The following is a 19,671-nucleotide window of genomic DNA, read 5'->3' on the forward strand; positions in this document are numbered from 1 at the left end:
TGCCGCCACTGTTGTCATTTTGCGTCCCTCTTTTTTCACTTTGGTTATGGCCACTACCGGTTTTCATCGGTGTCCAAGGGCCATGTCTATCATGGACCCCCATGATATATGTGTCCTCTGCCCTAGGGGCATCGCATGACGTTCAGGGTTGTCACAAGTGCGCCCAAATGACCCCGAAGAGATGTTGCGCCCTACTTGACAAGGTGGAGAAACTCTTCGAGTCGGGGAAATCCGAGCCATTGGCTTAGGCTTCAGTAGCATCGGCACCGATGGAACTTGGAGCCGCATCAATGGACACCACGCCATCAAAATTGTCCGTCTGTTTCGTTGATGCCACTGGTGGATAGAGACGCCGGAGACCGACCATGCTCTGTCTCCTCCAGGTCAAGGAAGCTGGGTTCCTCATCTTCGACCTCAGCCCCGGGGAAAGACCGGGCCAAGCATCGAGGGAAGCCAAGGAAGCATCAGCACCGGTTGCCTTCAATACTTGGTGCTGGGCATGGGGATGCGCCAGCTCAAGTTGTGATGCCCCTGAAGCAACCACATGGTGAGGAGTGTCCATTCTCTGTCGATGTGGGGGGTCCACAACGGTCTCCACTGGGCCTCTTGCCAGTTGCCAATTCACCTCAAGGATTCAAAGAAGATCTGGTCAACACTCCTTCCTACCAGACAGTGTTGGCTTCGGCAACTTTCAAGAAGGAGCTGGAGCAGCTCTTCCAGCTGGTGATGGAGTGGACACTGCAGAACATCTGTCCTGTGGCACCAGCACAGGATCTGTCTGCTTTGGAATTGCAGCTGGAACGGCTCACTGTACTCATCGTTGTGTTACCGGCCCAGCTGGCACTGGTTCTCTGGAGGCCATCAATGCCTGGCAGGGCACCGATGCTTCCCCTGACTGATGCGGTGGTCGTTGCCGGTTCCTTGGAGGAGGAAGCTCCACCTAGGCTGGCAGAGACACCACAACCTGCTGGCCCCCGTCCAGCTTTGCTGGGGTCTGCACCGGGTTTGCCCAGTGATTGCGCCTCTGGACAAAGGCCGAGCACCCAGGGCCCCATTGATTACAGTGAGGATGAGGGTCCCTTCAGAACAGTCTCCTTAAGAAGAGTGAAGGAGATTCCTGCTGGAGGACTTATCCCTTCCCAGGTTTTGTGCGGGTAATGGCGAAAGCCATTCCATTTCAGTTTTTGATGGAGGAAGATGCCAAACACAAGATGCTGGAGATCCTCCAGTTTGTGAAGCCTCCTAAGGAAATTGTGGCAGTCCCCAGTGCACGATATCCTTAAGGAGCTGCTGTTGAGGATATGGGAACACCCCTTCACAGTGCCTCCCATAACAGTAAGGTGGACGGGGTCTACTTCAACCAGAAGGCTACCGGATTTGATAAGTGTCAGATCCCCCATGAAATCCGCCCTCAAGAGGGCCAAGCGTCTTGGACCCATTCCTTGGCACCCCTGGGGAAGGACCACAGGGCGTAAGATGCTCTTGGGAAGGAAGTGTTCCAGGCAGCCATGCTTGTTGCCCACATTGCCTCCTACGAGCTCTACATGAGCCAATACTCCCGGGGCTTCTGGAAGCAGGTGCAGGAGATAGCTGAGCAGCTGCCTCAGCAGCAGCATGACCCTCCAGTCACAGATGCAGAAGGGCCTGGAGTACAGAAAACACAAGGTCTGGGAGACCTACAAGGTTTTCAAAACTGCAGCGAGGGCCTCTTCAGCGGGAATCGGCGCCCGCAGCTTAACATGGCTGTGGGCCTTGGATGTTTGTCTAGAGGTACTGGAATGGCTCGCTGACGTGCCGTGTATTGGGGAGTATCTTTTTGGATATAGGGTGAGGGATGTGGTGGCCCATTTGCGGGACTACCATGAGATCCTTCAGCAGCTCTCTGCTGGCGCTCTGAACCCGTCCTCCTCATCCAGGAGGTTGGTGAGGCAGGGGCAGAGGAAGTCTTTGTATCACCATAGGAGGTACTGTCCTCTGCCCCCTGACTCCCGACAGCAGCATATTAGCTCCTGTGGCCGCTCCAGGCAGCAGAGAGCTCCCAAGCCCCAGCCGGCATCTTAGTCAACTCCCAGGATGGGGTTTTGACTAGATCAGAGGGAGCATAAGATAGTTGCTTGTACCTAAGATGCTGGCGAGGGCAGGCTGTGGGTCTTCACAGACCAATGGCCCTGTATAACCCAGGACCAGTAGGGTTCTGTCCATCAGGGGTACCAATTAAAACTAGTGGGTGTCCTGCCAAATTGCTCTCCTTGCTCTTTTTGGGGGCTGATAGCACCTCAGGAAGTACTGCTTGCAAAGCTTTCCATCTTCTTAACGGCCAGGATGGTTGAGCCTATTCCAGTAAGGTAGACAGGACAGGGATTCTACTTCAGGTACCCTCCTGATTCTAAAGACATCAGGAGGACTCCGTCCTATCCTAGACCTAAGGACCTTGAAAAAGTTCCTATAAGAAAAGAAAAGTTCTTGATCCCCCTTCTACAAGGCGGGGACTGGATATGCTCCCTCGATCTAAAAGGCGCATACATTCATGTCAAGTTCTTCCCAGGCCACAGAAAGTTTCTCTGATTCGTGGTGAGGAAACAGCACTTCCAGTACAGAGTGTTGCCGTTTGGGCTAGCTTCAGCCCTACGTGTCTTCAGAAAATGCTTGGCCGTGGTGGCGGTGCACCTCTGCAGGCTGGGAGTGCATGTCTTCCCCTATCTGGATGATTGGCTGGTCAGGAGCAATTCTCAGGCAGGGGCCATTCGGTCCATGAGCTTGACCATCCAGGGGTTGGAGTTACTATGGTTCATCAACTATCCAAAGTCCCATCTCAGTCCATCACCTCAGTTGGACTTTATAGGAGCTCTGCTACACACAGCTCAGGCAAAAGCCTTCCTGCCTCGTTCAAGGGCCTCCAACCTGGCATCCATTGTAGCAGAGATCCAGAGGAGCCAGCAGATGTCAGTGCAGTACATGTTGAGGTTGTTGGGCCACATGGCCGCAACCATTCCTGTCACTCCCTTGGCACGTTTATACATGCACAAAGCCCAGTGGACCCTGAGGTCACAGTGGCACCAGTCCACGCAGAGCCTCCAGACTTACATCTGAGTCAGCCGGTCTCTCTGGGACTATTTGTCCTGGTGGTGGGTACTTTCCAATCTGGAACGGGGATCTCTTTCTGGAGTAGAACTACACAAATTATCCTAATGAAGGCTTTGAAGCTCATATAGAGGGGGCTCCACACTCAGGGCCTCTGGTTTGCTCAGGAAAGCTGTTGACAGATCAACTTAGTGGAGCTCTGGGCAATCAGGTACGCGCTCTGGGCTTTCAGAGATTGGCTGTCCATCAAAGTAGTCCTGATCCAATCAGACAACAAGATAGCGATGTGGTATGTTAACAAGCAGGGAGGTGCGTACCTCCTGTGTCAAGAAGCGGTCCAGATTGGGTCAAGTGCCTTGTCCCATGGGATGGGGCTCAGGGCAACCTATCTGGCAAGTACGGAGAATGTGGTGGCGGACAGTCTGAGTCATGCCTTCAGACCCCACAAATGGTCCTTGAACCAGGAGATGGCAAATCAGATCTTCTGCCTCTGAGATCTTCTGCCCAGACATAGATCTGTTCGTGTCATCCTGGAACAGGAAGGTAACTCTGTTCTCTTCCCTGTACAGGATGGATGGCATAACAGTCTCGAATGCCCTTGCCCGTCATTAGGGCAAGGGTCTTCTGTACGCATATCCTCCAATTCTTTTGCAGGTGAAGACTCTCTTGAAGCTTCGCAAGGGACATTGATCTCTGTAGCCCCTCATTGGCCAAGACAGTCTGGTTTCCACTCCTATAGGAAATATTCATCCAGAAACCAATTAGTCTGGGGACTTCTCCAGATTTTATGTTGTGGCATCCCAACCTCCAGGCCCTGTTGCTCATAACCTGAATGTTGAGAGGTTAATCCTGAAACCACTCTGAGGATGTGTCTCGGGTCCTAGTGGCTTCTAGAAAGCCTTCCCCTAGAAGATCCTACGGACTGAAGTGAAGGACATTTTCTGTGTAGTGTGAGCAGAAGGCCCTAGATTCGTTCCCCTGCCTCACAAAAATACTGTCTGATTACCTTCTACACCTATCGGAGGCTGGCTTGAAAGCCAGCTCTGTTAGAGTCCATCTGAGTGCAAGTGGCGCATACCACCATGGTGTAGATGGTACACCCATCTCTGTACAGTCTATAGTTGTATGTTTTATGCAGGACCTGCTTCAGTTGAAGCCTCCTCTAAGGCCTTCCGCTGTGTCGTGGGACCTCAGCATGGTTGTAGTTCAGCTGATGAAAGCTCCTTTTGAGCTGTTGCATTCCTTTGATCCTAAGTATCTGACCTGGAAGGTCATATTTTTGATGATGGTCACTTCAGTGAGCAAGGTCAGCGAGCTCCAGGCCTTAGTGACTTTTCCACCTTTTACTAAATTTTATCATGACAGGGTGATCTTGAGTTCCTGCCTAAGGTGGTGATGCACTTACATTTTAACCAGTCTATCGTCCTGCCAACTTTCTTTCCCAGTCCCCATTCGCACCAAGATGAACAAGCACTGCACAGTTTTGACTGCAAGCGAGCCTTGGCCTTCTATCTGGAGTGGACAGAAGCCCATAGACGGTGCACCCAACTTTTATTTCTTTTGATAGCAATAGGTTGGGAGTTGCCTTTGCCAAACAGACACTATCCAACTGGCTAGCAGATTGCATCTCCTTCTGTTATGTCCAAGCGGGACTGCATCTTGAGGGTCATGTCAAAACTCATTCTGCCCGATCCATGGCAATGTCGGTGGCCCACTTGCGAACAGTTCCTGTGGAGGAGATCTGCAACGCTGTAACATGGAGTTCTCTCCACACATTCGCATCTCACTATTGTCTGGATAGGGATGGCCGACGTGACAGTAGGTTCGGCCAGTCTGTCCTTCGGAATCTCTTTGAGGTGTAGAACCCAATTCTCCCTGCCTAGAGCCCATTGTTTGGGTTCAGGCTGTCTCCCCCTCTGTTACCAACAGCACCTAGTTGGTGTCTGTTGGACCCTTTTGTTTTGGGGAGCAGCCTGTAGCTAGGGATTCATCCATGTGTGAGGACTACCATCCTGCTTCTCCTTAGAGAAAACAGAGTTGCTTACCTGTAACAAGTGCTCTCCCAGGATAACAAGATGTTAGTCCTCACAGAACCCGCCTGCCACCCTGTGGAGTTGAGTTTCTCCTATTTTTTTATTTTTAATCGCAATTCTATGTTATGATACTGAAGAGGGACCCCACATGGATGCGAGGTATAGGACATGCTGGAGTGAGAGGCATCGAGTGTATCGATGGCTCTTCCACTCGAGACCTTTTCAATGACGGCTCGATGGGAATCAAGGGCGAACCAGGAATCAATCCGACATCGGGGGTCGAAGTCTGTCGATGGCGTTGGCGATGTTTTTCACGATGTTCGGTGCTTTTTTTCTCAAGCACCGATGTTGATTTTATCGATGACCGAGATGGAGTCGGAGATGGTCGGTCACAGCTTCCCATCAGGACGATGTTTTGTTTTGAAAACTAACTTTTTGGCCACTCCAGCTGGAGATGGTTGTGTTGATGTCGACGTCGATGGAATTAATTGAATTTGGAAGAGATGTTCCATCTTCTCCAGACGGGCCCATCTGCCTTTTGCTGTCATTTCGGCACATTGTGGAGACGTAGATACAATATGTTTCTCACCCAAACAGAGAACACACTCGACATGCGGGTCGGTGATAGACATGGTGCGAGGGCAATTCGGACATTTTTAAAAACCCATTGCCATTTTGTAGGCTGGACAGCCGTTGACGGCCTTCTGACTGGAAAAAAAAGTGTGAGACGGTATCACTGGAGAAAAAATGAGTACTCACCAATCTGTGGATAAAGGGAGACCCCTATGAAGGGGATGAAATTTGAAATTTTTAAAACTTTTTTCCCTAAGGAAAAATTTGTGAAACAATCACACAGGGTTCCTTCACCGCGAGGCTAACTGCAGCACAGAAAAAAAGAAGACTGAAGGGAGACCCCTGTGGCTTAAGGGATCATGGCATACTGGGCATGCTCAGTGGGCTCAGTGTGCCAGCCAAAAGTTTCTAGAAACTTTGACAGAAAGTTTTCCATGATAGGGCTCCGTCCAGTGATGTCATCCATTTGTGAGGACTATCATCCTGCTTATCCTGGGATAATGGAAGATCTGAGCCGGTAATCAAATTCAAGTCCCTCCACATGGTGCGGTACAGTACAGCATGGCCACTGAACCACTAGACTGGCTCACACTTTACTTCTGATTAATTAGCTGCAGATTGCACAAAATAAAAAAAAAATGAAGGGCTGAGAAATATGAAATATGTTGTATGAACCGTAAGGAAGCTAAAAAATATCTAACAATATTACACAGAAAGATAAGAAATAGGTTGTTGAATGCTATTTTCATGAACTAAATGGTAACAATTTAGATGGCTTCATTATTTTACAGATTGAGAAAAAAAAATACCTGTAAGCATGGTGACAGAATCAGGAAACATTTGGCCAGCAAAATGTTAAATAAATATTATAAATAATTTAACTGTACATGGATTAAATTTTGGAAATGTTTATGGCATTTTTGTAATGAAATAAATATTATACTTGTTTAGTAAATGTTTCTGAAAAAAGGATTAGGAATTTTTAGGTAAACGTGCAAACATAAATATGGAGGAAACTGGTATAGGGTGAGTATGTTACAAGTGCTTGTAACTCACTAACTCTTCTAGCAGATGTAATAGCTACTAGGAAGAGAACTTTCCATGTAAGAAATTTAACATCGCAGGAATCCATGGGCTCAAAAGGAGAATGCATGAGCCTTGTTAGGACTACATTATAGGATTGCCTTTCCGGACACAACTCAATGACACAATCCAATAACTCCTAAATCACCTTGCCGTTTGTTTATAACATTTATCTATTTTGTATACTACATTTAAATTGTATATTGTTTAACCATTTTCTATCCTCTTTTCTATTTTTCCTACTCCAAGTTTGGCCACCTTGTTAAATGTAACTGTACCTTCTGTCACCACAGTTCTAGTTCTTTGTTCTTAAGTTCTATGTATTTTATTGCACCCCCATTCTATGTAAACCAGCAAGATATGTTTTCATGATTGCCGGTATATAAAAACTCTAAATAAATAAATAAATAAAATTAAGGGCCCATTCTGTGACTGGTGGCTGTAACGGGGGTTTAAGCTGAATTAAACCTCTCATAACTCATGCGCTGATATTGGTGCATCCCCTACTCCTTTATGGTAAGCTGAGATAGCACTCAAGTACACCCTTACAGACGAAGTCTGGAGTCCAGAGTCTGAAAGTTGCCAGAGATAATCTAATAAAGATGATGTGGGGCAGGAAAATGGATCAATACTTTTCTGTGTGCACCACGTGGTGAATCTCTTCCACTTACAACGATAGGATTTTCGTGTGGAAGGCTTTCGTGAAGCTACAAGCACTTCAGATACATTAGTTGAAAGATTGAACGGTTGCAGGATCAAGCTTTCAACATCCAGGCTGTGAGGGATAGGGTTTGAAGGTTGGGATGGCACAACCTGCCCTGGTCCTGAATTATGAGAGTGGGTGCTGCGTCCAGGTGAATTGGTTCCCTGATCATGAGGTTGAGGAGTATGGGAAAGCATACTTGCCAAGGCTAGTACAGGGCTATGAGTATCATTGACCCTTTGTCCTGTTGTAGCTTCACTAGAATTTTGGGTATTAACGGTATCGGGGGATACACGTATACCCTGTTTCCCCGAAAATAAGACAGTGTCTTATATTAAATTTTGCTACCAAAGATGCACTAGGCCTTATTTTCAGGGGATGTCTAATACTGTAGAGCTGCTGGCTGCCCCTGTGTCAGCCATGCCTCACCAGTGTGCTGTCAAAGAGAGGTAAGAGTGTGCAGCATTCATGGTAGTCAGCTTGGGCTGACTCTGCTGCTTTTGAACCTCTGCACACTGCTTGGAAGGGGTCCCCCGACTGGTACTGCCACCATCCCCAGATGTCAGTAATCTTGCTGCCACTGTCACTGCTGCCACATGGCTATTGGGGAGGCACCGATTGCTGCTACTGACACTGAAGCCCATTCTGCTGCCTCCTCTGTGCAGGCCCCGTGGGCTTCCACTTTCTCCATGCTGATCTCGTACATTGTGGGATCCGCATAGAGAAAGTGCTATTCTTGCACATTCCCAAAGATTACATGTGCCAATCACTAAAAAGTAATTTATTTATTTTTTTACCTTTGCTGGCTGATGTTTGTTTTCTAATCGGTTGGTCACAGGCTTTTTTTTTTCCACCTTCCCTTTCTTATTTTTTTGCCAATTCCTTTTATATTGTCCTTTTTTCTTCCGTATTTCTTTTCTCTCCATCTTCTTCCCTCAAACACAGTCAGGTTCTCATTCTCACATGCATTTCTCTCTCACACACACACACACACACACACAGACTCTCACTCTCACATGCTCTCTCTCATACAATCATTCATACACAGTCTTTCACTGGCACATGCTGTCTGACTCTCACACACACAGGCTCTCTCTCACTCCCACATGCTGTCTTGCTCAAGCATAGGCTCTCACCGTCACACGCTGTCTCTCTCACACACACAGAGGCTCTCACATGCTGCCTCTGCAAACATTCAGATCCTCACTCCCACACACAATCTCTCAACTCATCTCATACACGCACGCACACACCCTCTACAAACCCTCAGCCTCTCTCTCACCTCTGGGCCTCCTCTTCGCGGGTCGCCGCAGGATGGGCTCTGCAGCGGCCCTGAACTTCTCGGGCCTCTTCCTCTGCCCTGCTACCGGGCCTCTTTCTCTTCTTGGGCCGCTGCGACTTGGGATTCGCAGCAGCCCACGGCGGCTCCTCTTCTGCACGCGCTGATGCTCTTTCTCCTTCCTGCCCACGCGGCTCCGGCAACGTTTACTTCCGGGGCGCACAGGCAGGAAGGAGAAAGAGCATCAGCGCGTTTGAACGCGATCTTTTTCTTCGGGCAAGGAGGCTCAGCGGCCGCATGAGCCTCCTTGCGCCCGGGGGCATCGGCTCCCCTCGGGATACCACTGCAGGCCTCCTCTTCGTGGGTCGCCGCAGGATGGGTTCTGCAGCGGCCCTGAACTTCTCGGGCCGCGGCGGCCCTGCTACCGGGCATCTTCCTCTGACCTGCTACCAGGCCTCTTCCTCTTCTTGGGCCGCTGCGACTTGGGATTCGCAGCAAAAAAATAAGAAAGGGAAGGTGGAAAAAAAAAAGCCTGTGACCAACCGATTAGAAAACAAACATCAGCCAGCAAAGGTAAAAAAATAAATAAATTACTTTTTAGTGATTGGCACATGTAATCTTTGGGAATGTGCAAGAATAGCACTTTCTCTATGCGGATCCCACAATGTACGAGATCAGCATGGAGAAAGTGGAAGCCCACGGGGCCTGCACAGAGGAGGCAGCAGAATGGGCTTCAGTGTCAGTAGCAGCAATCGGTGCCTCCCCAATAGCCATGTGGCAGCAGTGACAGTGGCAGCAAGATTACTGACATCTGGGGATGGTGGCAGTACCAGTCGGGGGACCCCTTCCAAGCAGTGTGCAGAGGTTCAAAAGCAGCAGAGTCAGCCCAAGCTGACTACCATGAATGCTGCACACTCTTACCTCTCTTTGACAGCACACTGGTGAGGCATGGCTGACACAGGGGCAGCCAGCAGCTCTACAGTATTAGACATCCCCTGAAAATAAGGCCTAGTGCATCTTTGGTAGCAAAATTTAATATAAGACACTGTCTTATTTTCGGGGAAACAGGGTATACGTGTATCCCCCGATACCGTTAATACCCAAAATTCTAGTGAAGCTACAACAGGACAAAGGGTCAATGATACTCATAGCCCTGTACTAGCCTTGGCAAGTATGCTTTCCCATACTCCTCAACCTCATGATCAGGGAACCAATTCACCTGGACGCAGCACCCACTCTCATAATTCAGGACCAGGGCAGGTTGTGCCATCCCAACCTTCAAACCCTATCCCTCACAGCCTGGATGTTGAAAGCTTGATCCTGCAACCGTTCAATCTTTCAACTAATGTATCTGAAGTGCTTGTAGCTTCACGAAAGCCTTCCACACGAAAATCCTATCGTTGTAAGTGGAAGAGATTCACCACGTGGTGCACACAGAAAAGTATTGATCCATTTTCCTGCCCCACATCATCTTTATTAGATTATCTCTGGCAACTTTCAGACTCTGGACTCCAGACTTCGTCTGTAAGGGTGTACTTGAGTGCTATCTCAGCTTACCATAAAGGAGTAGGGGATGCACCAATATCAGCGCATGAGTTATGAGAGGTTTAATTCAGCTTAAACCCCCGTTACAGCCACCAGTCACAGAATGGGCCCTTAATGTAGTCCTAACAAGGCTCATGCATTCTCCTTTTGAGCCCATGGATTCCTGCGATGTTAAATTTCTTACATGGAAAGTTCTCTTCCTAGTAGCTATTACATCTGCTAGAAGAGTTAGTGAGTTACAAGCACTTGTAACATACTCACCCTATACCAGTTTCCTCCATGACTGAGTGGTACTCCGTACTCACCCTAAATTCCTTCCCAAGGTGGTTACTGACTTCCACTTGAATCAGACCTCACTCGTACCAAGGCGAAAGAGTTTTACACACCTTAGACTGTAAACGCACGCTAGCATATTTTCTAGAACGCACTAAAGTCTATAGGAATTCCCCTCAGCTCTTTGTTTCTTTTGATAAAAACAAACCGGGTAAAGCAGTGGGCAAACACTCTCTAACTGGCTAGCAGATTGTATAGACTTCTGCTATGAAAAAGCAGGCCTTTCTCTCCAAGGACGAGTAAAGGCGCATTCAGTTAGAGCAATGGCAAACTCAGTAGCACACTATCGTTCTGTACCGATTACTGACATCTGCAAAGCTGCAACATGGAGCTCTCTTCACACATTTGCAGCCCATTTCTGCTTGGACAAGGAAGGACAACAAAATTCAGCCTTTGGACAATCTGTCTTAAAGAACTTATTTCCAGTATAATCCCAACTCCTTCCACATCCAACCTGCTGTGATTTCAGGCTGCCTCATTTTTCCAATAGTACACCAGTTGTTGTGCCCGTTGCACAAGTTGTACACTGTTGGTCCAACACAAAGATGACTCAGCCTGTAGCTTGCTAATCACCCATATGTGAGAACGATCATCCTGCTTGTCCTAGGATAAAGCAAAATTGCTTACCTGTAATAGGTGTTATCCCAGGACGTAGTCCTCACGAAACCCACCCCGCCACCCCACGCAGTTGGGTCCGAAACGTTTTATTATTTTATTTTTTGCTAACGCTTATTGCTACAAACGAGACTGAAGGGAGACCCCTGTGGCTCGAGGGATCATGGCATGCTCAGTGTGCCAGTCAAAAGTTTCTAGAAACTTTGACAAAGTTTTCCGTGATAGGGCTCTATCCAGTGATGTCACCCATATGTGAGGACTACATCCTGCTGTCCTGGGATAACACCTATTACAGGTAAGCAATTTTGCTTTCCCCAGGTTAGCCATGGCTAGGGATACTGTATTCACAGCCCCTAGGGGGAGGGAGTCACAATCACTGTGCAATGGCGATGCCCTGTTGCTGGCTTTAGGTCCAATGATTACAGGGTTTCAGAAGGAAGCCTCATGTATGGCACCTAGCTGACAACTGTAATGGCTAGATTAAAGTTGGAAGTTAGGGAATATAAAGTAGGACAAATGAAGGGTCATCTTCTGTTCTGATTGAGCTGGAAGCCTAAAGGAGGAGGAAAAAACTCCTGGGTCCAAAAAAAAAAAAGGAAAGTGAAATACTTTCTGCTATAAGTCAGTATATTTTCTCCCCAATCAAGTGATCTAGTTATAAGTATCTTGTAGTACAATTCAAAATTACTTGAAAGAATATTATATTATGTTGCTTAAGTATAATACTGGATCTGGGGTGCCTAACAATCCTAGCTGTCCTAGCCTGCCATTTCTATTTCTCAGCTAACCATTAAGAAATGATATCTTCCTTGGCTTTTGGAGTGCAGTATTGAGTAAATTCAGTCACCATCTCTTCCTGCTATAGATTGATACATGGGGAAAGTTAGGATGGGTGCATAGTAAATTTAGGTTTGCTTTATTTAGCCACCTGCTCCTCTCTGGAGTACTAGGTGACTCCAGGTTGTGGGACAAATTTAGGATTCGCTTATTGAGGGTAATTTTCAATAGTGTGCATAAGTCAGCATATACAAGCATAAGTCGATGTGTCTAAAATTAAGGCTTTATTTATTAACTGTAGCAGCTGTGGTACAATTTTTAAAATAATGCAGAACTACTACAAAAGTCTGCATGTATGTATCGATACACACACAATTTTTTAATGCAGGGATCTGCATAATTTGTGCATCTATATTATAAAAGTATGTTCATATGTTTTACATGGGAAAGCAGAGTTGCTTACCTGAACAGGTGTTCTCCAAGGACAGCAAGATGCTAGTCCTCACACATGGATGACATCATCAGATGGAACCTGGCACGGAAAACTTTTGTTAAAGTTTCTAGAAACTTTGACAGGCACACCTGAGCATGCCCAGCATGCTGCTATCCACGCGTCCACGCGGGATTCTTCTTCAGTCTTATAACATAGAGTTCACGAAAAATAAAACAATGAACTGAAAGAAAAACTCCAACTTTGCGGGGAGGTGGGCGAGTTTTGTGAGGACTAACATCCTGCTGTCCTGGGAAAACACCTGTAACAGGAGAGCAATTCTGCTTTCTCCAAGGAGAAGCAGGATGGTAGTCCTCGCACATGGGTGAATAAGTAGCTCCAGGCCACTCCAGATGTCTGCAGCGGGGTTTAGGATCAGGTATGTACCACAGCCAGCGCTGCAGCGCCCCTGAGAGCAGGCCTGTACCTAAGGATGGGGGTCCACGGAGGGAGAGTTGGCTTTTTATGGCTGGAAGAGGTTACAGAGGACAAGACTCTCCAAAATGACTGTCTTGCCGGCCATCCTTGTCCAGGCAGTAATGCGAGGCGAAAGTGTGGAGGGAACTCCAGGTCGCCGCTCTGCAGATCTCGTGGATAGGAACTGCATGCAAGTGAGCCACCGAGACCGACATGGTCCGGACAGAGTGAGCTTTGATGTGACCACCTGCGCATAGCAGAAGGTGATGCAGTCCGCTAGCCAGTGGGATAGTGTCTGCTTGGAGACAGCGACTCCTAGTCTGTTCTTGTCAAAAGGCACGAACAGTTGAGTAGAGGCGCGGTGGGGCGCTGTCCATTCCAAGTAAAAGGCAAGCGTCCTCTTGCAATCTAAAGTGTGCAGAGCACATTCACCAGGTTGAGCATGCGACCTTGGGGGAAAAACAAAGACAGCATGATGGTTGAAATGGAACTCCGAAACCACCTTGGGTAGGAATTTGGGGTATGTTCGAAGGACCACCCTGTCATGACAAAACTTCATTTAAGACGAATACGACACCAATGCTTGCAGCTCACCTACCCAGTGAGCCAGTGTGAACGCAACCAAGAAGATCACTTTCCATGAGAGGTTTTTGAGATCACAAGAATTCAACAGCTGAAATGGAGGTTTCATGAGTTACGAGAGGACCACATTGAGATCCCAGGAAACTGCCAGGGCACGAATGGGAGGCTTCAATTGAAGCAAGCCCCTCATGAACTGGCCCACGAGTGGATGGCAAGAAATTGCAGAACCATCCGAACTCCAGTGGTATGCCCTTGTGGCACTGAGGTGAACCCTCACTGACATGGTCTGCAGACTGGACTGAGAGGAACAACAGATAGTGCAGAAGGGGAGCAAGAGAAGTGATCCAAACTGCGACCCTCACACCAGGAAGAGAACCGTTTCTACTTCAGATAATAGAAGTTTCTAGTGGAAGGTTTACTGGACTCCAGAAGGACACAGGATACCCCCTCCGATAGGCCGAGGGCCTCTACCGACACCCGGTCAACATCCAAGCTGTGAGGGCCAGGGTTCGCACGTTGGGGTGACAGAGTCTGCCCTAGTCCTGAGTGATGAGGTCTGGAGCCGTTCCCAAATGGTTTGGGGGTGCGTAGTTAGGTCCTGAAGGGTCGGGATCCAGACCTGATGGGGCCAACAGGGAGCGATCAGGATCATGGAGTCTCTATCCTGCTGCTCCTTCTGGAGTGTCTTGGATATGAGAGGAAGGGGCGGGTAGGCGTATAGCAAGCCTGTTCCCCAGTGGATCGAGAAGGTGTCCACCATCGATCCTTTGCCCCTCTTGCTGAGGGAGCAAAACCAGTGAACCTTTCTGTTTTCCACAAAGGTAAATAGGTCTATGTCCGGGATCCCCCAAAGCAGAAGATGAGGTTTACTATCTTCTGATTGAGGAACCATTCGTGGGTCTGAATAACCGACTCAAGGTAAAGGCCAGGATGTTGTCCGCTCCCATGCCCAGACCTGTACTGCCTCCTGGCAGAGGGGAAATGACCCGGTTTCTCCCTGCTTGTTCAGGTACCACTGGCTACCTGATTGTCGGTCTGAACTAGAACTACCTTGTTCACGAGAAGCTCTCTGAACACCCGAAGTTCATAGCGGACTGCTCGCAGCACCAAGAGGTTCATCTGGAGTCATGCCTCCTGAACCGACCAGAACCCTTGGGTGCGGTAATCCAGAACATGCACTCCCCCACCCCATCTGAGAAGCATCGGTGGTGAGTATGGCCTGAGGCTGAGCAGTCCAAAAGAGGCAACCCTGCTCTAGGTTTGCAGGAATTGTCCACCACAGGAGGGATTGCCACAACCTTTCCGTGACTATGATGCGAGCATCCATTGCCTGACACTACTGAGAGCGCAGCGTCCATTGCTCAAGGTGCATGAGTAGCTGAGCAAACAGGGTGACATGCACTGTCACTGCCATAAGGCCCAGCAGCTGTAAAAACTGACAAGCAGAGACATGTGTGCAGCTGGAGACATGTCATTTAAGAGCTGCTAAGGTTTCTGCCCTGTCCCGAGGTAGGAGGACCCTCTCCTGGAAGGTGTCCAGGCACGCCCCAATGAAGTCTAGCTGCATGGCTGGCTGAAGGTGGGACTTGGGAAGGTTGATCAAGAATCTCAGGATTTCCAGAGTTTTGATCATGAGGCGCATGGCACTCTGAGCCCCTTGACGAGAGTTGCCCTTGATGAGCCAGTTGTCGAGATAGGGCAACACATGAATTCCTTGCCTTCGACGATGGGCACTGACAACTGCCATACATTTGGTGAAAACTCAGGTTGCAGATGCCAGGTCAAAGGGCAGAACTTGATACTGATAGTGGTGTCCATCGACCAGAAATCTTAGGTTCTGCCAATCCACCTGAAAAATGGGGATATGGGGGTAATCATCTTGTAGATCGAGGGAGCAGAGCCAGTCCCCCACCCTGAGAAGGGGGATCAGGGTACCCAGCGAGACTGTTTTGAACTTTTCCTTTACCAAGAAGCGGTTTAAAGCTCTCAGGTCCAATATGTGTCTGAGGCCAGCCCCATTGGCTGGTCAGAACAGGTTCGACCGCTTGAGCAGAAACGAGGGCAGCGAACTCTACCCGAAGTATTCGAACGTCCCAGGCAGCTCTCCACTTGGGAGATGGAGGGGAGCGGGATGGAAGTCACTGGAAATGCAGCCAGTAACCCTGGTGAACAATGGATAGGACTCAGAAGTCCGATGTGATTGAGATCCATTGATCTGTGAAAAGTTGTCAATAATTGGAGGGGCACCAACTCAGCCATGGCTTTGACGAACCCCGCAAAAGAGAGGTCCTTGGGGGGAAATTGCCTTGTTTCTCCAGGGGAGAAAGTTCAGAAGGCAGATCCTCCGATTCCTCTGAGGAGGATAAGGATGCCTCACCCTCCCAGGGGTCCTAGGGGGCCTCACCCTTATTGCAACCCTCTGGGGATGCGGGAGGGGGGGCTTGAAAGCCCATTGGTGTGCACAGCCTGGTCTTCGAAGGCACCGAGAGAGGCATCAGAGGACTTCACGACCGCAAGGGAGGTGAGAGATCCAATGGTGTTAGTGGGATCAGGGGTACCGGGGGTACCGAAGGAATCGGTGGAATCGACTCCGAGGATCCTGGGAGAGCTGGATGGTGAGGTGGCACCACGTGTTTCCAGCCCACCATCGAGCCCGATGGCTCTTCCTCCTCAGAGAAGTCACTCATTGGTATGGAGGCCGGTGGCAATGGCAGCTGTCCGCCCAGGGGCTGCTGAGGGGCTTGGGGCATGGAGTCGGCTGCATTGGTAGCATACCGAGCAGCATTTCGAGCCGCTCCAACAAAGGCGCAAGCACCAGTGGAGCAAGCTCTTATGGTGGAGGCGATACCCAGGGAACCGGAGGCTCGAGGCCCTGCAGGGCCTGGCTGACCAGCCAGCCGCACAGCCAGCCGCATATGCCTCTCTAGCTCCTCCTCAGAAGTTGGTGAGGATAAAACAGATTGAGGAGGAGCTGGTGGAATCTGTGCACACCCTGGCTGAAGGGGAATCCAGCCCTCCACTGGTGTCGGTGGAGGCCCGCTGGAGGCATTGGTGGGATCAGAGGGAATGGCCTCCTCCGCCCTCGACCGCTTCGTGGGAGGCACCAAGGTCGATGCCTTCTCACAGTCTGGTTTGCAGGAAGATGATGATTGATGCCGGTGCTTTTTGGACCTTTCTTGACGATCACTGCAGTCCTTGCCCAATGCTGATGGCGATGTTGAGGAACCTGATCGTGAACAGGATGAAAGGTACAGCAGTCAGTCCCCTGCTCTGAGCTTAGGACCCAGCAAGGCAAGGGAAGGAGAACCTGACGGAGCAAGGCCGGGGGCTCCTTACTAAGCGGGGTGGAGGTTCCCAACGCCGAAGACAGCTCGGAACGCTTGGACCTGAAGAGTTTTTCCATTTTGTCAAGATGGGCCCCACAACCCTTAGGGAGGTCATTTGGGTACAGAGGTCGCAGACGCAGACATCATGGGAAGCCCCCAGGCAAAGAACACAGACCTCATGGGGGTTTCTGATGGACATAGTCCGAGGGCACTGGGGGCACCTGCGGAAGCAGATTGATGCCATTGGAAAAAGAGTGTGACACACGGTCGATAGTCAGCAAGTACCGAGGGGAGACACTGTCGGCGATCGACCACGATGACTCGAAAAACTTACCAATCACAGACCAAGGAGGGTGAGGGACTCTATGCGATGCTTGGGAGGCAAATAGAATCACTTTGCAGTGCTAATTATAAAAAAAAGAAGCGCGAGCTCTGAAACCATGAGGCGACAGCTCCACGGAAAAGAAGAGACTGAAGAAGGGACCACGTGTGGATGCATGGTTAACGGCATGCTGGGCATGCTCAGTGTGCCTGTCAAAGTTTTCCGTGCTGGGCTCCATCCGATGATGTCACCCATGTGTGAGGACTACCATCCTGCTTGTTCTTGGGGAAATAATTGTAACCCGTGCACATTATAATCCCCGATGCATGCATGGAAGCAGGAATTTTACAGCCTATGTGTGAACTCCATATATGAAAATACTTGTGTGCATGGTTTTTTTTTTTAATTTTTATTGAAACTTTTAAAGAAAATACAGGTCAAAAATAATTTCCTAGAAACGAGAAACATTACAAAAAAATAGTAAATATAAGGAAAAAACACAATATAATGCACTATTCTTTATGCTCACTTTTGTTATTCTGATTCTCTCTGTTCTAAAGGGAAGTCTCAAGTTGAATAGGATCATAAAAAACATAGTAATTGCTCTGTTGCGTTTCCTGGCCACGGCAGCCCACGACCGGCTATACTCGCCCCCAACGCCTGGGTCCCGGACTTGGCCCTTCCTCTTTGGCAGCAGTAGGCAGTCGCCTACGCGCTCACGCTCATGCTGTGTTCCCAGATATCTCCGCAGCCTCCTCCGCTCCCAGTCGGGTCTCCCCCCATGCGTCGAGGGGAGATTCTGCCATCACCTAGTTCCAGTCGGTCTGCCTTAGGCACGCTCGCACCCACCTTCACTGACTTTAAAGGGGCCGCGGCGGGAAACCTTCCCGCGGCCCCGGATGATGACATCTCCAGGCCTTACTATTTAAGGCAGTTCCGCCATCCGGTCTTTGCCTTGGCAACAGATCTCCATGCTTCCTGTCGTGTGTTTAGTTGCTGCTCTTTTGTGTCCCTGTTCCTGTACCTCATCTAGTTCCAGTCTTCATGTTCCTGTTCCAGTCCTTGTGCTCCAGTTCCAGCTTCCTGTTTCCTGAATACCTTTTGGACGGATTCCTTGGCTTTGACCCTCGCTTGTTCCTGACCATGCTTTGGATGGATTCCTTGGCTTTGACCCTCACTTGTTCCTGACCATTTCTGGACGGATTCCTTGGCCTTTGACCCTTGCTCTGACCTGACCTTGTTTCCAGCTGCCTGCCCTGACCTCAGCTTGAACCTGACCTTGTCTCCTGCCGCCTGCCCTGACTTCAGCTCAAACTTGACCCTGCCTCTAACTGACTACCTTGGACTTGGCCTTTCTTAGACTCTTGCCTATTTGTAAGCTCGGACTTAACTTGTTCCTGACTCCTAGCCTGCTTTTGCCTGACCGGGCTTCTGGACCCAGGCCCTGTCCTCTGCCCAGCTCTGTTGGACCCTGCATCTCCACTGCTTTCTGGCTCCTTGCCTTGGACACTCTCTTCTGGATCAATCACGCGGAGGCCCGCCTAAGACCAGTCGGCCCCAGTACCCAAGGGCTCAATCTGCGGGGAACGAGGGCTGGTATTAGCGAAGCTCCAGACGGCCTCCGCTTCCCGTTTAGCTTCGCTTCCCGACGGTGGGGACCCAACTCCACTTCAGGCTAAGGGTCCAACTCTGCAACATTGCTCTCCCACTTAATTTGACATTTACAGGGAAGTTTAAGGGTAAAGCTGGATCTAAAAGTTAAAATCCTCTGCCTCATCATCAAAAATAATTTCCATCTCTGTTGAATAGCTTTTACTGTATCAGGGAAAACAGCTACTTTACATCCTAAGAAGAAACAGGTTTTAATACAAAAAAATGACTGGAGTCCATTCTACCCAGTTCAAGGGCATAATTAACTAACAAAGTTGCAAGAGTAGGAATTTCTGATTGAGAATCTTGTAGGAAACCCATTATATCTAAAATTTCAGAAGGTAATACTATATTATATGAATTCTTACTAATGACCTCAGAATCACTCCCAGGTAAATAAAACACTTTAGTAATTGGTGGGAAAGATTCAATAGGGACTTTTAAAACCTCAGTATAAAACCTTTTTTTAACATATCCTTAGGAGAAACTAAACTAGATTTAGGAATACAATAATCTTAAATCAGATCTTTTGATATAATTTTCAAAATTCTGAAGTCGATAATGAGGCCATTCTTTATCCTTAACCAAGGACAGATCATATTTATGTACAACTTCCCACTGATCCTCTAAATTTTTCACTTTCTCCTCATGAGTCTTAACAGTTTTATCATGAAAGGTTACACACTTGAATTTCACCATGTCCAGACAATACTGAATCCATTTTCTTCGATAGTGATTTGCCTAATTCTGAGATAGCCAGCCATAATGTATCTAATGTAAGTAATCTATGCTGGTTTAGACAGGAGAAAATCATTGGTAAATCCTGAGGGAGCTAAAGCAGAATTGCCAGGTCTCTCACTAG

The 19,671-nt window shown here is 48.7% G+C and overlaps 1 protein-coding gene across 4 annotated transcripts in view; it reads left to right on the forward strand.

Annotated features, from left to right (window-relative positions):
- The window catches only part of BBS5 (Bardet-Biedl syndrome 5), a 105,334-nt gene that overhangs the window by 51,679 nt on the left and 33,984 nt on the right, over positions 1-19,671 (forward strand). The gene's annotated exons all lie outside the window — the stretch shown is intronic.

This window comes from Rhinatrema bivittatum, chromosome 6 (assembly GCF_901001135.1).
Source record: "Rhinatrema bivittatum chromosome 6, aRhiBiv1.1, whole genome shotgun sequence".
Lineage (NCBI taxonomy): Eukaryota > Metazoa > Chordata > Amphibia > Gymnophiona > Rhinatrematidae > Rhinatrema > Rhinatrema bivittatum.